We start from the raw sequence: 17,655 nt of genomic DNA, 5'->3' as shown, positions 1-17,655 counted from the left end.
TAGGTTTACCATTTCATCACCTTTTTCAGTGTGGTAGGTGGGGAACATTAACAATGTGGCCTGCAGTAAGTCAACATTCGTTCCTAACTTCAGCTCAAAATTAAATGCAAGTGTTGGTTATCCCTTTATTTACACTTTTTGGCAAAAAAGGCACCACAAAAATTAGCCTGCCAAACAAATGTTGAATGAATCCTGCCTTGAGGATTTTTTAAGAAGTGCTTTCTGGCTCAAAGATCATTTAAAATTCAAAGATGCTTGAGATGAGAGAACAGTACACGCTCAGTGGATCAAAGCAACGAAAAAGAAAAGTAACAAGGTGCTCTTGGAACCAGAGTAAAATCAATGAAAGCAAAACGAGGGGAGGGGGATCCAAAGCTCACTGTAAGAAGGCCTAATGAAGACTCATGGGGGCAGATTCGGTTGGCTGATCTTGCTTAGTGTTCTTTTAATATTTCTGTGCAATATGGTAATATAATAAAGGTTTTTGAAAGGCATTTCTTTCTTTTCTCCCTGTTTCATATAAGAGTGCATTGGAGTTGTGGGAGATAAGTTTTGTCATTTATAATTTTCAATTTTTAAAGTTCTTACCAGCGAGTTTTGGATCACCTCTTTTTGCTGTAATGAAAGATCATGTAAGATATTACTGTGTGCATAGTTATTACTATTCTTCAAAGCAAAACATGGTCCTGTACTCCATTTCAAATGGAAAGAGTCAGTTAGAGTGGAAACAGGTAGTGGTTTAGGATTCCTACTCACAGATACTGTAGTCTTCAGTCTTCAAAACAACAGAACTGGGGAATTCTTCAGGGGCTGCAAAAAAAAAAACCACAATTGACAAAAAAGATTGATTTCTATTAAAAAACAGTAGAAACCATGCAATGCAATGACCACATATTTAGGGCAATATCACACTACGTATTCAGTTTCACAAGTTCACTCTAACTTATTTGCACGCTGGTACAGTTTAAAGCATTTCAAAGGCAGTTATATTTTTATTTAATTTCATTTAGGTTCCTTTTGTTTTCGACCAGGAAAATTCGATGAATTTTGGACTGCAACATATTTCTGGAAAACATGACACAGAGAACACTGACACTCTTGTACTGTAGTCTTGCATCTCTCATTTGTCATTGGGGTTTTACCAATTAACCGCAGCAGAAACTGAAGAGGCAGAATGGATAATGCGTTGTGACTGGTGAAGTCTCTGGTGAAGATACTCTGCTTTTGGAAAAGAATTCCAAAATTTTGGAAGAGCAACATCTGGAGAGGAGGAGACACTTGAAGCGAAGACAAATATGTCACTCCGGGACACGTCACCCCTCACCGTTAGGCTTTCAAACAGCTCAGAGCAAACCAAACAGCGAGTTTCGTTTGGAAGTAATTCCAATTTATGAGTAGCGTGACTGCGCTAACATGCGAGCCGTCTAGGAAAACGTCGGAGTTGTCAACTGTGAACGCCTGTGCCTTGAAACCCGCATGCCCCGGCTGCTCCAGTCTGAAGCCATCTCACTTTCCTCCTCCGTTCCTGATAGACGAGGGAGGACAGGGCCGCAACCTAAGAAACAACAACGAGGACACGGCTTAACGATTCAAGCTCTCCGCCTGCCAGTCGGGTTGCCATTCGGGTGGAGTCAGACAGCGCAAAAACTCAGCGCTAATACAGCCGTCTGGGAAAGCAGGCAGCCGCCCGATACGGAGCGTACGCCGTAGCTTTTAGACTCGTCACAGTTTAGAATGCTGAGAAGCTTTACATCTGACACGTCGCGCAAATCATTTGTACGGCTCGACTTGCGCAGGGGCAAGAGTCGAGTCGTATAAGCCTCCACACTCTTGGGTGAAAGAGTCGCTCTCCTCCTCCTCCGGAACCCGTAAAGCGCATATAAAATCCATAAAACCCGAACGCGGTCGTCCGAACAGGGGAGCGCGGCACGGGCTCACGCGCGGGTTGTCCTGCCAAACGCACGCTCTGGCGAGCGTAATTGGGACAGACGGAGAGGCACGGAGCGGAGCGAGGGCCGCACGGGGCGGGGCGGGGCGACGGGAGGGGTTGATCTGGGGACGGCAGCCCAGCTTTAATCACACTTTTATGGCTTCAGGACCATTACCTCACGCTTGGCAGATCTTACGCGTATGAAATTAAACATACATAAAATAAATAGACCTAGGTTTTCCAGAATGACTGCGAGAGAGACTGCTAGTGCACCTCCTCGTTGCCCGGACACATGGAAGTTATCTTCCCGAGAGAAGGACCGGGGGGCAAGTGAATGAGGGTTAAATTACAAAAAAGCTAATGTTAGCATCAGTTGGGTAATTCATCTCAATTTCTGAGTCAGAGCCTGAGCATTCTCTTCCAAAACATAAACAAACTGGTGTAAAATCTGAACTTTTTCTCAGACTCCCTGAAACCAGACTGCTGATTAAGACCCGGCTTAAAGACGAAAACACGACCTCGCTTAGCGCTATAAAAATAAATAACTTAGCTCATGCTATTAAAAAAAATACATAATAAATAATGCCGATGAACACCCTCCCACCACCCCTGCAGCCCGCTAAAGATGAATGAGGCCTGGTGCATGAACCTCAGTGTGTTTGGAATTAGCCCAAGGGCCACATCAGCGGCTTCAATCAGCGCTGCCTACTGTTCCACGAACTACAGTCACGGCTAATTTACACACCCCCCGCTTCTCCACACAGACTCACAGTCGCTCCGCACTGTGAGCACACCATACATTTTTTAGCTCGGAAGACACATTGCACCCAAAGTGTACCTTTGGCCTACGTACAGTACACCAACAAAAGCACTTTGGACTCAATTTTGTTTGTACAGTAAAGCTCCTTTCGAACATGTGTGACCAAGGCCCGGTGAAAAAATAGGACCACACGGTTAATGCAGCTAATTACAGCTACCAGTATTTTAAAAAATAAAATGTAAAAATATAAAAGAGATGATAAATAAAGAATAAACAGAAGTAAATAAAAAGCTCATATTAAAACAGAAATGAAAAATGAGCTACTAGGTGGAGAACCCAGTTCACACCAATGGCCAGAATAGAACCAAATTCATACAAGTGTATACTGGCCATGGCATTGACCATGAAGGGGGATTCAGTCAGTAGAGACTGAAGTGTAGTGACTGCTGGTCCATCGGGTGACCACAGGCCACTTGTACAGCCCTGTAGCACTTTAGCTAAGCATCTCAGCTAGTGGAGTGCAGAATGGAATAGAAGTTGAAGGGGCACATGTTTTTATGATGATGCGTGTGCCAGCACATTTTAATGCTATATTTGAACACGGTTGGACTACATTTTAATAAGGATTCCATCCCAGAAAATGTATTTTCTCATGAAGCAGCTCTTGGGCTTGAAAGGTTTCGGGGGCACTCTGGAAACACTGTAACATAGGAGAGACGCTCACAATCACCGCTTCAAGTGTTTGCACCTCGTTTTCTCATTTTGAACACAGCCACCAGCTACGAACTGTCCGACATCCCTCATCGAGTGCGAGTACACAGCACTGAGCAGCGCACGCACCCCCTCTCGGTTGCAGCTGCGCAACCCACTCTAATTAAAACCCACACCATTCGAAGCTACATCCCTCCGGCCATAGGTGTGAGCGGAGGGGGCTCAGATCTCATTTTAAGATTTTAATCAGGATTTGACATCCCCGGCGAAAGTGCCTGAACTAGAATCAGCGCATCAGGTGAGGGGTGGAGCCCGCGTGGGTGCAAAGACGAGGGGGGGGGGGAGCAAACACCTGAGCATTTACCGAGGGATCACCTGAGGGGGGGCTGGCTCTCATACCTACCATTCACGCGCAGGAACGGCGCCGCCTTCAAGATGATGAACTCATTTTCCATCAGCGTTCGTTACCCCGAGGGGAACAAGCGTCAGGATGGTCAGGGCCGTCTGAGCAGCCCCGAGCGCCAGAGACGGCTCCTCATCCGCGAAGGAATGCGGAGGTTCGAGGGGACGTGTGCTCCGGAGAGCTGCTCCGCGGGGGGCCAGCCTTCCCCCTCGCGAGAAAAAGGGGGCTTTTCGTCTTCCCCCCGTCGCCCCCGCAGCACGGCTCAAAGCCGATGGTCTGCGGGGCTCCCCGTCCGTCGCTCCCCCCGTCCAGCTGGACTCGTGATCGGGGGGCCGACTCCGCGGACGGAGCAGCCTCCTCAGCGGTTCGAGCGCAAACAACGGCTCAAAGACACCCACAGCTGCCGGCGGTCAGCAGTGCGCGTTTCATACTGTCCTGAGCTCCAAAAAAACCCCCCAAAAAAACGCGCCCTAACGCTTCCTGAAAATACGAGCAATGCTTGGGAGGTGCTGTCTCCTCGTTTCAAAGGATTTAAGGCAAAGCAACCCACGCTCTAGGGGTGGTCAATTTTATGACAGACTGCAAAAACAAATTGAGCTTTCGCTGAGGTGCGGAGCCCAGGGGAAAAGCTAGCGTTGGGATCAGAACACAACATACATCATTCCTGCAGCGTTCTCAATGTGCAGGACAAGAAAATCCACGATCAGTGTACAGTACAGTGGTTCCTGGATCAGTAGGTAGATAGGATAATGGCACCTGGGCAGTGCCATAGCCATGTATGAGGATGCCAAGGTCCGTACTTCGGTACGTTTTCCCTCACACTAACATAACATGTTTTTCGTACATTTTTCTTTCATGTTAACATAACATGTTTTTCTGTCTTCAGCTGTACGCCCATTGCTCCCCTAGCCCCCCTGTGTTGTTGAAGCGCTCCTCTCTGGTCAAATTAGCTGCATGTATGCGTTCCCCATCGTGCGCCATTGTAGGCTACCACACTCGACTCGTTCTTTGCAGAAAAATAATTGGAAATGTAATACAATCCTTTTTCAGAGAAAGAAAGCATCTGGTCTGCTTTTAAAATTATTATTTATTGCTGCATCTGCATGCAGCCATGCTTAATATGTTGCTTTGAACACAACTCCCCACTTGTAATTTTAAGATAATAATTGTGTGGAATTTAAGGCTATGCCATTTTTTTTATATAGTTCACATGGGTATAAAGCATGGAATTTTATTTTGAAAATGCAGGAAATTGGTTTTAAATAGCCAAAATTTCTGTGGGGGTGGGGGGGGGGGGTGGGGGGCTGTTGAGGTGGAAGGGGACCCCAGACCTCCCACCAAAGATTTAGGGTACAGACCTCATCTAAAATGTTGGTCTGGCTACAGCCCTGTTCCTGGGGTGGTTCCTATGGCGTTCCGAGTGTAGAGTTTGCTATGTCAGTGCATAGTTTCTCTGAGGGTTAACTTCGTTCATAATGTTTGCTCTTGCATAGGTCAGTAATACTGTGTGAATTACCTGTTTCATACACTACACTGCAGTGGTCTGGTCAGGCCATTACCATACGAAGGCCTTTGAGTCATACTGAGAGTCTCATCCATTCCTGTGTGTCTGTGTATGTGTGTGCATGCATCAGCATTTCTGTGTGCACATTAGTGTGTGTGTGTGTGTGTGTGTGTAAAAAGGAACAGAAGAACAGTTCTTTTTCACTTACATCTATTCTGACCACATGCTGCTGTGTCTGAATATGTACTAGGTGTGTCATTGATGAGACAAACCCAAATTTGTCATGTGACTCACTTTAGTCTGCTTGCTCTCTCTGTACCATACCAGTGGAAGAAGAGGCATTAATGAGGAGGAAGAGGAGATGGATGGATCGATGCCAGCACACACAGACACACACACACACACGCACGCACACACGCACACAAACAAACCCAAACACACATGCAAACACACGCACTCACACCCCCACACTCACACACACACACACACAGTATCACATACACAAACCCACACTTACGCACACACACACTCAAACACACACACTCACGCACTCACACAGTAACACACACACACATACCCCCACACACACACACACACACTCACGCACACACACAATAACATACACACACATACCCACACACCCACTCGCACACACACACACACACACCCAAACACACACACACAATAACATACACACACACACCCACACACACACTCGCACACACACACACCCAAACACACACCCAAACACACACACACCCACACATACACATACACACGCACACACACGTGTCCAACATGTGCACAGCCTCAGCGAGGCACTGAGAGTCATGCAGAGCGACACCGGGGCATGCGCCTCATGACTTCTAATCAGCAGCGAGAAATAAATGTCCTCATTTTCAGACGGGACTCCCTTGCAGACACGCCGTGACCTGAGCGGATTTCTCCCACCTCTCAGAGGGAGAACGGGGGCGAAAGTTCAGAATAACAACAGTGAGCATTCTGCGTTGAGACAGTGAGGACGTGGGAACAGCGGGACCTCGCTGGACTACTTCCACCGGGTAAAAAAGCTTTTGGAAATTCTCTCAGTTCTCTCTTTTAAAGTCACTTTTGTTAGGAACCCTGCTGGGCTTCCAACAAAAAAAAAAAAGAAAAAAAAGAAGGAATTACTGAAACCTGAGAAACTGGAAGTCAAAGGAGATTTGAAGCCAAGGCCTTGATCATTATTATTTTTTCAGGGAGTAATATTCTCTGCGAGAGTCAAGATTAACGTACTTAAACAGCCTGTTTGCAATATGAACACAGAAATATGACTTGAACCAGAGCTAAATATGTCATTAGAAGAAGCAACACTGAGGTGGTTCTCCTTATTTCAAAAAGCTTCTCATTCAGCACACTTGAGTGGCTCAGTCGGTTAAAGCACTCACCGCCAGAACAGTCTCAGCACTACACCTTAGAGAACAGTAGTGTAACTCGTAGTGTGTCGTAGATCGATTATGACAGAGTCCACCATTGCAGGACGCAACTGGCCTTGTCCTGCTGGGGTAGAGTGGTCATAGGCTGGCCAATGCGCTATGGACATCATTATCAGCGTCCCCTAGCAACTCACCAAACACCAGCAAATAGTGAAAGGGTGCTGAAGTACACTGTGTGGTTCGTAGTAGTGAAAACGGTTGGAGGATTGCTTTGGAAAAACTTCCTCCGTAAACTTCCTGCACAATGCTCCCGGCACGGGTGTGGCTGGAACAGCTGCGAAGCGAGAGCACTAGTAAAAGTGAAGACGATAGCGATTGGGAAAAGAAAAAAAAAGCTTCTTGCGGTAGTCGACCTGCCACAAATCTAGGAGGAACGTGCACATTGATGAAAAACCTTACTATGACTCTTCATCTTCCAAACTGGGGATTTTGAATTTGGCTCAGTTTGCATTTGTAAATATTTATATAGGCCTTGAAGCCCCATGCTTACTGGAATTTAAACAATATATCTCATCTTGCACTTGACTCAGATAAAGCCCTGGTTATTGGGACTTCCAATATTCATGTTGATACAGGAACTGACCTTCATAAAAATAATTTCCACTCCCTAGTTCATAAGCTGATATTTAACAGAGAACATGCACATCCACAGTCGAAAGGCCTATTTCCACCCCTTCATCCCCTTATAAACCAGCCGTCTCTCATCAATTTGATCTTCCGGTATCCAACCACACCAGGCCTGCCCCTGAGTGACGTCTTACATGAGCAAACTCCACAACTGCAACGCACTTCGTGAGAACCCTTGCAGGGTACAGCCAGATCCAAGACTGAGCAGACCATTACTCAGGAGATTTTATGCTGAATACATTGAATGTTATCCTCAAGAAGAAAAAAACTACATTGAATGTTATCCTCAAGAAGAAAAAAACACCTCTTGAAATTGAACCAAAAACAGCATGCTCTTCAGTATAATGAGAAAACACAAACTGAAACAGGCATGCCGATGTCTCGGGTCCAGACAGGGAGTCACTAATTATAAAGCTTTTTTCCCCCTAGGTTTGTACAGCTTTGTAGAAGAACATAAAAACATGTCTTTCAATAGCAAGGTCAACCAACTTTTCTGGCTTCATTCCATTCCTAAGAACAATCCTAAACTGGGATTCAGTGTCCTTGTTTTTTCACACGGTTTTGCATGTTCAGTAATGACTAACACTAACTTGCCAAACTCAGTTTGTGAACAAAAAGTTTAAAACTTCAATTATTTTGTCAAAGTTAAGGTTAAATGTTGATTGGATGCAGGCCAAAGATTTTAAAGAGTTTTGGTGACCTAAACAGAACCTGAGTGAACTCCATAACATTTAGGACAGACATATTTTTATTGATTTGGCTCTGTATCCACAATCTTAGAATTATAATAAAACAATTCAAAAGTGCAGATGCTCAGCTTTTATTAAAGGGTATTTAGATACATCGATGTTTCTCCATGTAGAAATGACAGCACTTGTTATATATAGCCCCCCCCTTTTCAGGGTACCATAATGTTCAGGAGAAAATGGCTCCACAGGTGTTTCTGATTAGCCAGGTGTGTTCAATTGCTTCTTTGGTGCAAATGTTCAGTATCTAGTCATGATTCTAGGCTTTTGATTGCCTTTGGAGTCTGCTATTGGTGTTAGTCAGTTTAAGGGCCAGAGTTGTGCCAATGAAAGTCAAGCAAGCCATTATGAGGCTGAGAAAAGAAACAGTCAGGGAAATTGGCCAACCTTAGGCTTATCAAAATCAACTGTTTGGAACACCATAAAGAAGAAAAAGAGCACTAGTGAGCTCAGTAATTGTAAAGGGACTGGTAGGCCAAGGAAGACCTCTACAGTTGATGACCAAATAATTTTCACCATAATAAATATACGACCAGTCATGATTTGTTACCTGAAAGGAACTGGGACAATATAAATCTAGTAAGCAATCAACCAGCTATAATGGAAAATGTGACAACAAAAATTCCAAGGCCAAGATGTGCAGAATCATTCTCTTAAAATATCAACCAGGCTGAGTTGACAACACTTATGCATAATAGCATCTAAATCCTCTAAATACACACTGGATCCTGTTCAACCAAGCTTTTAAAGTTTCTTCCTGTTGAACCGTGAGTGTCACCAGTGATTCTCTTTGTGCTTGGATTTTTCAGCCTAGTCTTCATAAAGCCATTGCTTTACAAAATGCAAACTTCAAATATCTTTAAAGCTACAGTGCAGAGACAGTTTTCAAGCTTGCCATCTGAGAATTTTCAAAAGCCTACAAAACTACTTTTGCTCAAATAACACCTATGGAAAATCTTTTTTAAGCAGGCCAACACAGCACATACATTCTCACAGAAGTCCTTAATGATACACGTCTCTCCTCTAATCAAAGGCACACTTACCTGCTTCTTGATCTTAGTGTAGCTATGACTGGCCTGTAATTCCTCCTACAGTAAATCACACTGTATTATAGCAAAACATTTTTTAATTATGTGAACCTATTTCAGGAAAGAATGTTTAATCATGTTGTGTTATGCTTGCACAACATTACATAATTATTTTGAATAATTATAATACAATATATAATAAAACTTAAGCCTTATTACTATATAGCAAAGTGATTGCATTTACGTATATTTTCTGAACATATCCTGTATCTTGAAAAGGTCCCCATGCTTGAGTATTTTATGTTTTATACATTTTATGTTCTCTAATTGGTTCTCTAAATGCAAGGTTTATGAACTTGCTCATGTATTTCTACTGTATGCTTTCTGTATATAAAGTATACTACAGTGTTTCATGCCTTTGGAATTCAAGAATCTGGATAATGGAAAACTTTTTAAATTAAACTCTGATAAAACTGAGATTGTGCTTCTTGGACCCGGACAGCTTTGTGATAATGTTACAGACTTTTGGGCTAAATATTTATGAACTCTTGTTACCCCAGATTACAAACCTGCAAAACTGACCCAGATTTGTCTCTTGAGTGCCATGTATAAAAGCATGTCAGGGCTAATTTCCTCCATCTCAGAAACATTTGCGTATTAATTATGTTCTCAACATTGCAAAGCTGAGGTGAACGTTATTAATGCTTTTGTCTCTTCAATTCTGGACTCCTGTCAGGCCGCCCAACATATATTCTGGCACATCTTCAAATTATGTTTAAGTTAAATAAATGCTCTGCTAAGGCTTCAAAGATAAAATAAATGGACCAGACCATGCCTGTCTGTGTTTCGCATCATTCTCTATTAAATGTCTTTTTACTAACATGAGGAAAGCATGGAGTTGACTTAGACATAATATCCGAATGAACACGGTTTTTTCACATCAACTCAGCAGGTCACTATGACGACAGGATGCCAACTACCTCGACACACAGCATTCAATGCTAAGTCCTACACCCCTCCCCCTTTAACCTGACCGATCCCAGTCCAACCAATCTACTCCCTTGATTGCTCAATCATATCGCTGTGTTATTCACCTGACTTTTAAGTCCTACCCCCCCGCCCTCTCCTTTTTTCCATTTACTCGTCACCCATCATTTACCTGACTGATCGGTTCTGCCCGTCCCCGCACCCCACCCCGAATGTTCGAGTAAGATTTCGCCCGAATACCGCGTCCAAAAAAGAAAGACCCTTCGCTTTAGGAAGCGGAGCTGCGGTCCCTGGGGGGAGGAGGGAGACGCATTCAGGTGAATGAGGAGCGGCTGACAAAGTCACTTGTTAATGGGGAGTGATCCTGCCAGCACCGGGCTGCTGTTCCTGCACGTTGAGCAGGTGTGCAGAGTGATTAGCACTCACTCGAGAGAGCGCATTACCGCGTAGCGTGCTCTCAGTGCCCCTCAAGGTGCAGATTACCCTGCGCAGGTCAACAGGGCGACTCCTCTTTGAGACGGATGAGCTTACCCTCCCAAGGCATCGACACAAGAAGTCTGACTAGTACAACGTTCGTTTATGATCTCTGCTGCATGCTTCGGTGTCGTATTCCATTTTACATAAAATTTTACTGCTCATGGTGTGTGCTCGTCATCATGTCAGACCGTACTGTATTTTCCAAAACAGTGATGATTACCATATTGTTTTACAGTATAAATGCAATTCAGCGTTCTTTTTTTAGGTCAGTATAACTGTGTGTGTGTGCGCGCATGTGTGTGTGTGTGTGTGTGAGGTGGCACCAACCAGTAAACAATAAGTAACAATCACTGTCAGTCCACACTGCCACTGAAAAGATAGTGGCTAGTCTTTGCATAAATACAGAAGCACTTGCGAGCTGCAAGTCCATCCCCGTAATAATAGTTTACGAACTTTAGATTATCATAATGCATTGTGGGCATAGTTGTACCTCCCTCACAGTTACATTGGTGGAATAGTCTCCCACATATGTGGGGGCAGCACTATAAACTCTGCAAAATATAATTTCACACAGACCCCCTTTTCTGACTAGCTTTTTTTTTTTTTTAAACAAATCACTCATAAATGCTGAGTCAGTCCCGCCATGAAGTGACCGGACCTTGCTTTTGGCAATGAGGGAGTTCTCCTCCATCTTAGGGGCCCTGTGATTTAATGGCCGTGATTCGTTCCTGTTCGAGTGGAGGAGGCAGGATTCTGGAGGCTTTTGATGGAAGAGATGGTGAGAGTGATTTGGCTTGGCAGAGGAGTCTCTGTAGTTTGTTCAGGCGAATTGTGGTTATTGGCAAAGGCTGACCCAACTATTCAGAGCTTGGCAACAGGCTTAATGTCTGCAGCCCATCCTGGCTCTAGGTACAGAGTGCACAGAGAAGACGCAGCCCTATAAACCCCTCACATTATTCATGCTGAGCTGCCAGTCTGCTTATAGTAACCACCTGTTCGTGCTTGGCCAGTAATAGCATTTGCTGCTATTAAATGAAGCATGTTGCTGATTTTCCTTCTACAACTGATCCCAAATCAGTAATAGCAATCTGACTTGTGTCAGGGTGTTCAACCTCTTTAAACTCCTCACCCTCTGACTTATACAAAACCCATCACCCTCTCACTCATACAGAACTCTACACCCTCTCACTCATACAGAACTCCTCACCCGATCAGTCATACAGACCTCCTCACCCTCTCACTCTTACATAACTCCTCACCCTCTCACTCCTACAGAATTCCTCACCCTCTCACTTATACAGAACTCCTCACTTGCTCACTCATGCATAACTTCTCATTCTCTCAATCAGGCAGCCCTCCTCACTGTCTCATTCATACAGAATTCTTCACCCTCTCACTCATACAGAATTCTTCACCCTCTCACTCATACATAATTCTTCACCCTCTCACTCATACAGAACCCCTCGCCCTCTCACTCATACAGAACTCCTCACCCTCTCACTCATACAGAACTCCTCACCCTCTCACTCATACAGAACCCCTCGCCCTCTCACTCATACAGAACCCATCACCCTCTCACTCATACAGAACTCTACACCCTCTCACTCATACAGAACCCCTCACCCTCTCACTCATACAGAACTCCTCATCCTCTCACTCATACAGAACTCCTCTCCCTCTCACTCATACAGAACTCCTCTTCCTCTCACTCATACAGAACTCCTCACCCTCTCACTCATACAGAACCCATCACCCTCTCACTCATACAGAACCCCTTATCCTCTCACTCATACAGAACTCCTCACCCTCTCACTCATACAGAACTCCTCACCCTCTCACTCATACAGAACCCCTCATCCTCTCACTCATACAGAACTCCTCACCCTCTCACTCATACAGAACCCCTCACCCTCTCACTCATACAGAACCCCTCATCCTCTCACTCATACAGAACTCCTCTTCCTCTCACTCATACAGAACTCCTCGCCCTCTCACTCATACAGAACTCCTCACCCTCTCACTCATACAGAACTCCTCACCCTCTCACTCATACAGAACTCCTCACCCTCTCACTCATACAGAACTCCTCACCCTCTCACTCATACAGAACCCCTCATCCTCTCACTCATACAGAACCCCTCACCCTCTCACTCATACAGAACTCCTCACCCTCTCACTCATACAGAACTCCTCACCCTCTCACTCATACAGAACCCCTCACCCTCTCACTCATACAGAACTCCTCACCCTCTCACTCATACAGAACTCCTCACCCTCTCACTCATAGAGAACAATCTCTCAATCTTTACATTTCACAGTCGGTTTTCAGGTTGCCGTTGCCTTCCTCTCCCACATCTTCAGGGCACAATGAGGTTCTGTATATAATCTGAACCATCAATCAGACAGATACACAGAATTTGGGATGGGGTCTTGGCAGCTTGCTATCCTCACATGACAGTGTTGATCTAATGCTTCAGCCACAGCAAATAAACATTTTCCAGTGTTTTTGTTACGATCAGGAACTGCAGCATTCATCAATGTTTAAGTTGCCACCAGGAAGTGCAACATTTGCCAAAATGCAACATGGAGCTCATCCATATGGCACTTCTGTCACACAGGCTGTATTTCCTCCATTAAGAAAAAGAAACAACATCGAGTGATCGAACGAAGTGCCAAAACGCAACACTGAGGCTGCCTGCCTGTACACTAATGCGCACTAGTACGCTCTTTCGTTTGGCCAAACCGATTTTTTTCAGTGCACTAAGCCACTGGGCCCTACTTTATTGTCCTGAGCAAAAACAGATGCTAAGCTAAAGAGGCAGTTCCACACTGCAAGAAGATCCAAACGTTTTAATGAGGCAGCATTCAGACCCTATGGAAATCAATCCTTCGGTACGGATATCAATCCTTCAGTAGGGATATCAACCTTTGCCTGCTTGTGGTACCTTGTTAGGTGGTTCCCATGTGAATCATAAAAGTAAAGATGGATTGGAAAAATGCACATAGAACGAGGGGGGGAATAAATCTTCCTTCAAAATTCTAACAATAGTATTTTAAATGTGAAAAAAAAAATCATGGAAAAAGCTCACTAATTTCCACAAAGAAAATAAGCCCACAGGGTGACAGCTTTTCGCGTGAAATTGTGCGCTAAAACCTCAGTAAGGGTAGCTGGCTTAGCATCAGCTGAAAACCAGCCACTGAGGGTTCTTATAACAGCACAAGAATGATATGAGACAAGTCTGGCAAGCGAAAGAGAGGGAGCTAAAAATATAGCGGGACAGGCAGAGAAAGAGAGAATGAAAACAACGGAGCGCATATCACTTTGTTCAAAATGGAAAAATATAAACGTTTCACGATGTCAAACGTACAAGTCTACACTGAACACACTGATAAAAAAAAACAGTGGAGACGCAGCACGTTAACCATCTGGAAGAGATACGGTATTTCTGCACATCTGCATTCCAGTGGAGCAGGTATCGGAGGTATTTCAGAAAGGTGAGGCCAGAGAAATGTAAAGCACGTGGCCTCGGCCCACATGATCGAGGCCTCGCATGCATTTACCTCAGATCGTAAATGACATTTGAAAAAAATGTCAAAATGTAAAATTCGAGAGTACGCTTCACTGGTTTCTCCGCGAAACTCGCTCAGCGGGCACGCCGACCGTTCGCGGTTTCGATAGCCGGCCGAATTAAGCCGAGCGGCGGAATCGTGTTCCTGCCGGTGAAAAAAATGCGAGATAACGATCTCCCTGGGTCAGATCTCCCTCAGGTGGGGTATACATCAGCAAGTCAGTCATGCATCCAGCCACATTATATAAATCCAGTATTGTTGCTTCTGCGCTGGCCTCGTGGAAAGGTAAATATGCGAGCTTCCTTTGAGACATGTGCGATGTGGCACTGCATTAGTTTTATGTTCCATCCTCTAAATATTCCAAACACGTTAAGTTAACCCGGTGGGGGGGGGGGGCTCTGACCAGCTGAAAGCCCTTTGAATGGGAAGCATTGTCACCGTGTCCTGTTTTGCCCCGGCTGATCCCGCCTGCTGCCGGGGCGTTGGGAAACTCGATCGCGAACGGTCCTCCAGGAACCGGTCGCGTCTGGCCCCTCGACCCCGAGACCGCGGGGCCGGGGCTCGCCAGGAGCCGCAGAGGAAAAGGGGGCCACGGCCTCCCGCAGCCTCCCACATCACCAAAAACACCCTTCCGCTACTCTCACACACGGCCTACCCACTCCATTGTGCCTATTCTGATTTAATGGTATCTTACTGTTAAAGTTATCCATCTTAACCCAGAATATATATTTTTTTTTACTTCAGAGTTTAAAAAATTGACTGCATAAGGCATATAAAAAGCAACGGTGTAGTAATCAACTAATAAAAAACCAAAATGAAAAAAAAATACAGTCTGTTTTTTATAATACATAAAAATGTAGATAAATAAAAACATTAAATATAGCAAAGAATGCTTTGAATGACGGTGACGCTATTGCCAGCCCAAAGTGAAAGCCGGTATATGCGTGGAAACAGAAGACCACTTGGGACCAACAGCATGTGGTGAGTGAACTCACACATAATCTGCTCTTCTCTGGAAGCAGCTGGCTAGCACAGTGACAAATGTCAAATCTTAATGAATGCTGTCAGGAAGCTAACATATAATCTCATGAGCATATAATTAAAGCTTGTAAGTAAATGTATAGCTGACCTTCTGTCATTTCTATCCAGATTTTCCCAGATCCCAGTGGAAATCTCCATTCCTGACTACTGCAGAGACCACTGCTGAGATTCACCCAAATATACCCGGATCCAGTGGTGTGCGCACGCGCATGTGTGTGTGTGTCTGTGTGTGTGCTTGTGTGTCCGTGCATGCGTACATCAGGGTTGGGTGGGGCCAATTCCTTTTTCATTCAGTCGATTTCAGAAATGAGATTCCAGAGATTCAGCTAGTTATTGAAAATCCTCACAGAAAAAATAAAAGAATTTCAATCATAAATGAAGGACTGATTTCAATTCAGTTGATTTCAATTCATTTCCGCATTAATTTAGATGAATTTGACAGTAATTTCAGCTCATGCTAAACCAGGCCTTTAAATAATCTGAGGATTACACAGAACAACAATGTGAAGCATAGAAAAGCTCCAGTAATCTCCACCATGAAATTTAAATAAATATCATTCCATGCAGGTCAATCATGTTGAAATATGCAGCATACTTGCGAAAATGATTTACATTTTAAATAGTTTAAGTGATCTAACTGCCAACAGTAGTCTTGGCAGCATGGAGCACTGCAGTGAAGAACGAAGAGGTGTTTCATGTTGAAATAATCAGTGATGCAGTTGCTGAAATAACTTTGGAGAAATTCCTGCTCAGACTGGTATAGAGACAAATAATATCCCGACATGCTTCTGGCCCTAGGGGAGAAGCTGAATCCCTATATCCCACATTCATATTTCTGGAATGGGGACATCATTTTAGGTGCGCAAATAACAGGTAAAAACAGAACTGATTAAATCTGATAAAACTGATTAAATTTCAAATATAAGTCAGTGACCTAATTTTTGGCATCAATAATTAAATGTTGAAAAACTGTTCTTCAGCAAGTGACTTTACTAGCTATGTTCAATATTTGTTTCTCTGCTCATCATAACACAGGATTACATTGAAAATGAAAGTATTTTATTGTAACATCTGCATATATTGTGAAAACTGTCGAAATACTGTCACTGTCGCCTCACAGCAAGAAGGTCCTGGGTGCGAATTCTGGCCTGGGACTTTCTGCGTGGGTTTCTTCCTGGTGCTCCTGTTTCCTCCCACAGTCCAAAGACATGCAGGTAGGAAAATTGGAAACTCTAAATTTCCCATACGTATGAGTGTGTGAGTGAATGGTGAGTGAATGGTGTGTGCGCCCTGCAATAGATTGGCAGCCCTGCCCAGGATAAGCGGGATATAGATGATGGATGGATGGATGGATGGATGAAAATAAATCAATTTTGATTCAACCCTGTCGCCCGGAATATTATAATTCCCATTTCCAATTAAGGTACAGCAGACTCATTTAGGTTATTCTGGGGTTATGCCATCTTAGCAATGAAATGCAGCAAATAGCATGCTTTGAAGAACTGTTTTATAGTCTTTAAATAAGCAATGCCACACTTGCCAAGAGCAATGTTTCCTGTCTTCTAGTTTCAAGGAAACAAATGTCATATTATTAGGGTAAACAGGCTAGTCTATTAGCCTTGAAAAATATTTGTGGTGTGGAAGAAACATTGGTGTAATGAGAGGAAGCTGAAGGATTATACCACATCATCGATCTGCAGGCGATTTTCCAAACGTTCCTACTTTAGTTTGTGTAACTGGTGATTAAATATGCACTTAAAAAAAAAAAAAAGTTTACATTAAGTGTTATTATTGTTAACAGCCCGTCGTTAAGATGGCCCATAAGGATTAACCAGTAAACCATCCCTCCATCATGTCTGCTTCACAGCGGCAAAACTTACGTGTAATTATATTAATTTTGGCTGATGCGGGAAAGTGGCTCTCTTCTCCCTCTAAGCACCCCTGCTCTTAAACAGTGAAATATAGTCCTGTGATTCACAGCAGAGTTCTGAGACTGTTGGTGGTCCGGGGGAATCAAAACTGAGCCTTTATGTGCTTTTGCAAAGCGCTGCCAAAGACATTCTACATTCTAGCAAGATACACTCTGCCTGTCCTACATTTAAAATTCTGTTCCTTCAATTTTATCACCAAATGTTCCACCAACTGAAGTCTTTGACACGGGATGGAACTGGAATTTCAACTGGAACTGCCTATCCAGACCAGGAAGGAATGCAGAAAGCGCAATCTCCTCAGAGATCAACAGTCTCCTATTCTGCAGTTCTACAGCTCAACAGAGACTCCTGCAGTGACATAATAAGTGCATGACAAAGGGGCTGTCCTATGGGTAGCACCCCCCACCAATTAAATGCCCTCCTCGAAGGGTATAACTCTTATGCCACTCTTTCCACACAAATGCA

General features: G+C 44.1%; 1 protein-coding gene across 1 annotated transcript in view; it reads right to left on the bottom strand.

The window, feature by feature from the left end:
- Positions 1 to 17,655, bottom strand: part of LOC135255125 (zinc finger protein 469) — a 209,904-nt gene that overhangs the window by 134,980 nt on the left and 57,269 nt on the right. The window contains exon 3 of the mRNA XM_064335890.1: positions 757 to 810. The gene's annotated coding sequence lies outside the window, so the exon portion shown is untranslated. The remainder of the gene's footprint in view (positions 1 to 756; positions 811 to 17,655) is intronic.

Source organism: Anguilla rostrata, chromosome 5 (genome assembly GCF_018555375.3).
Source record: "Anguilla rostrata isolate EN2019 chromosome 5, ASM1855537v3, whole genome shotgun sequence".
Taxonomy (NCBI): domain Eukaryota; kingdom Metazoa; phylum Chordata; class Actinopteri; order Anguilliformes; family Anguillidae; genus Anguilla; species Anguilla rostrata.
This window is presented reverse-complemented; position numbering and strand designations above follow the sequence as displayed.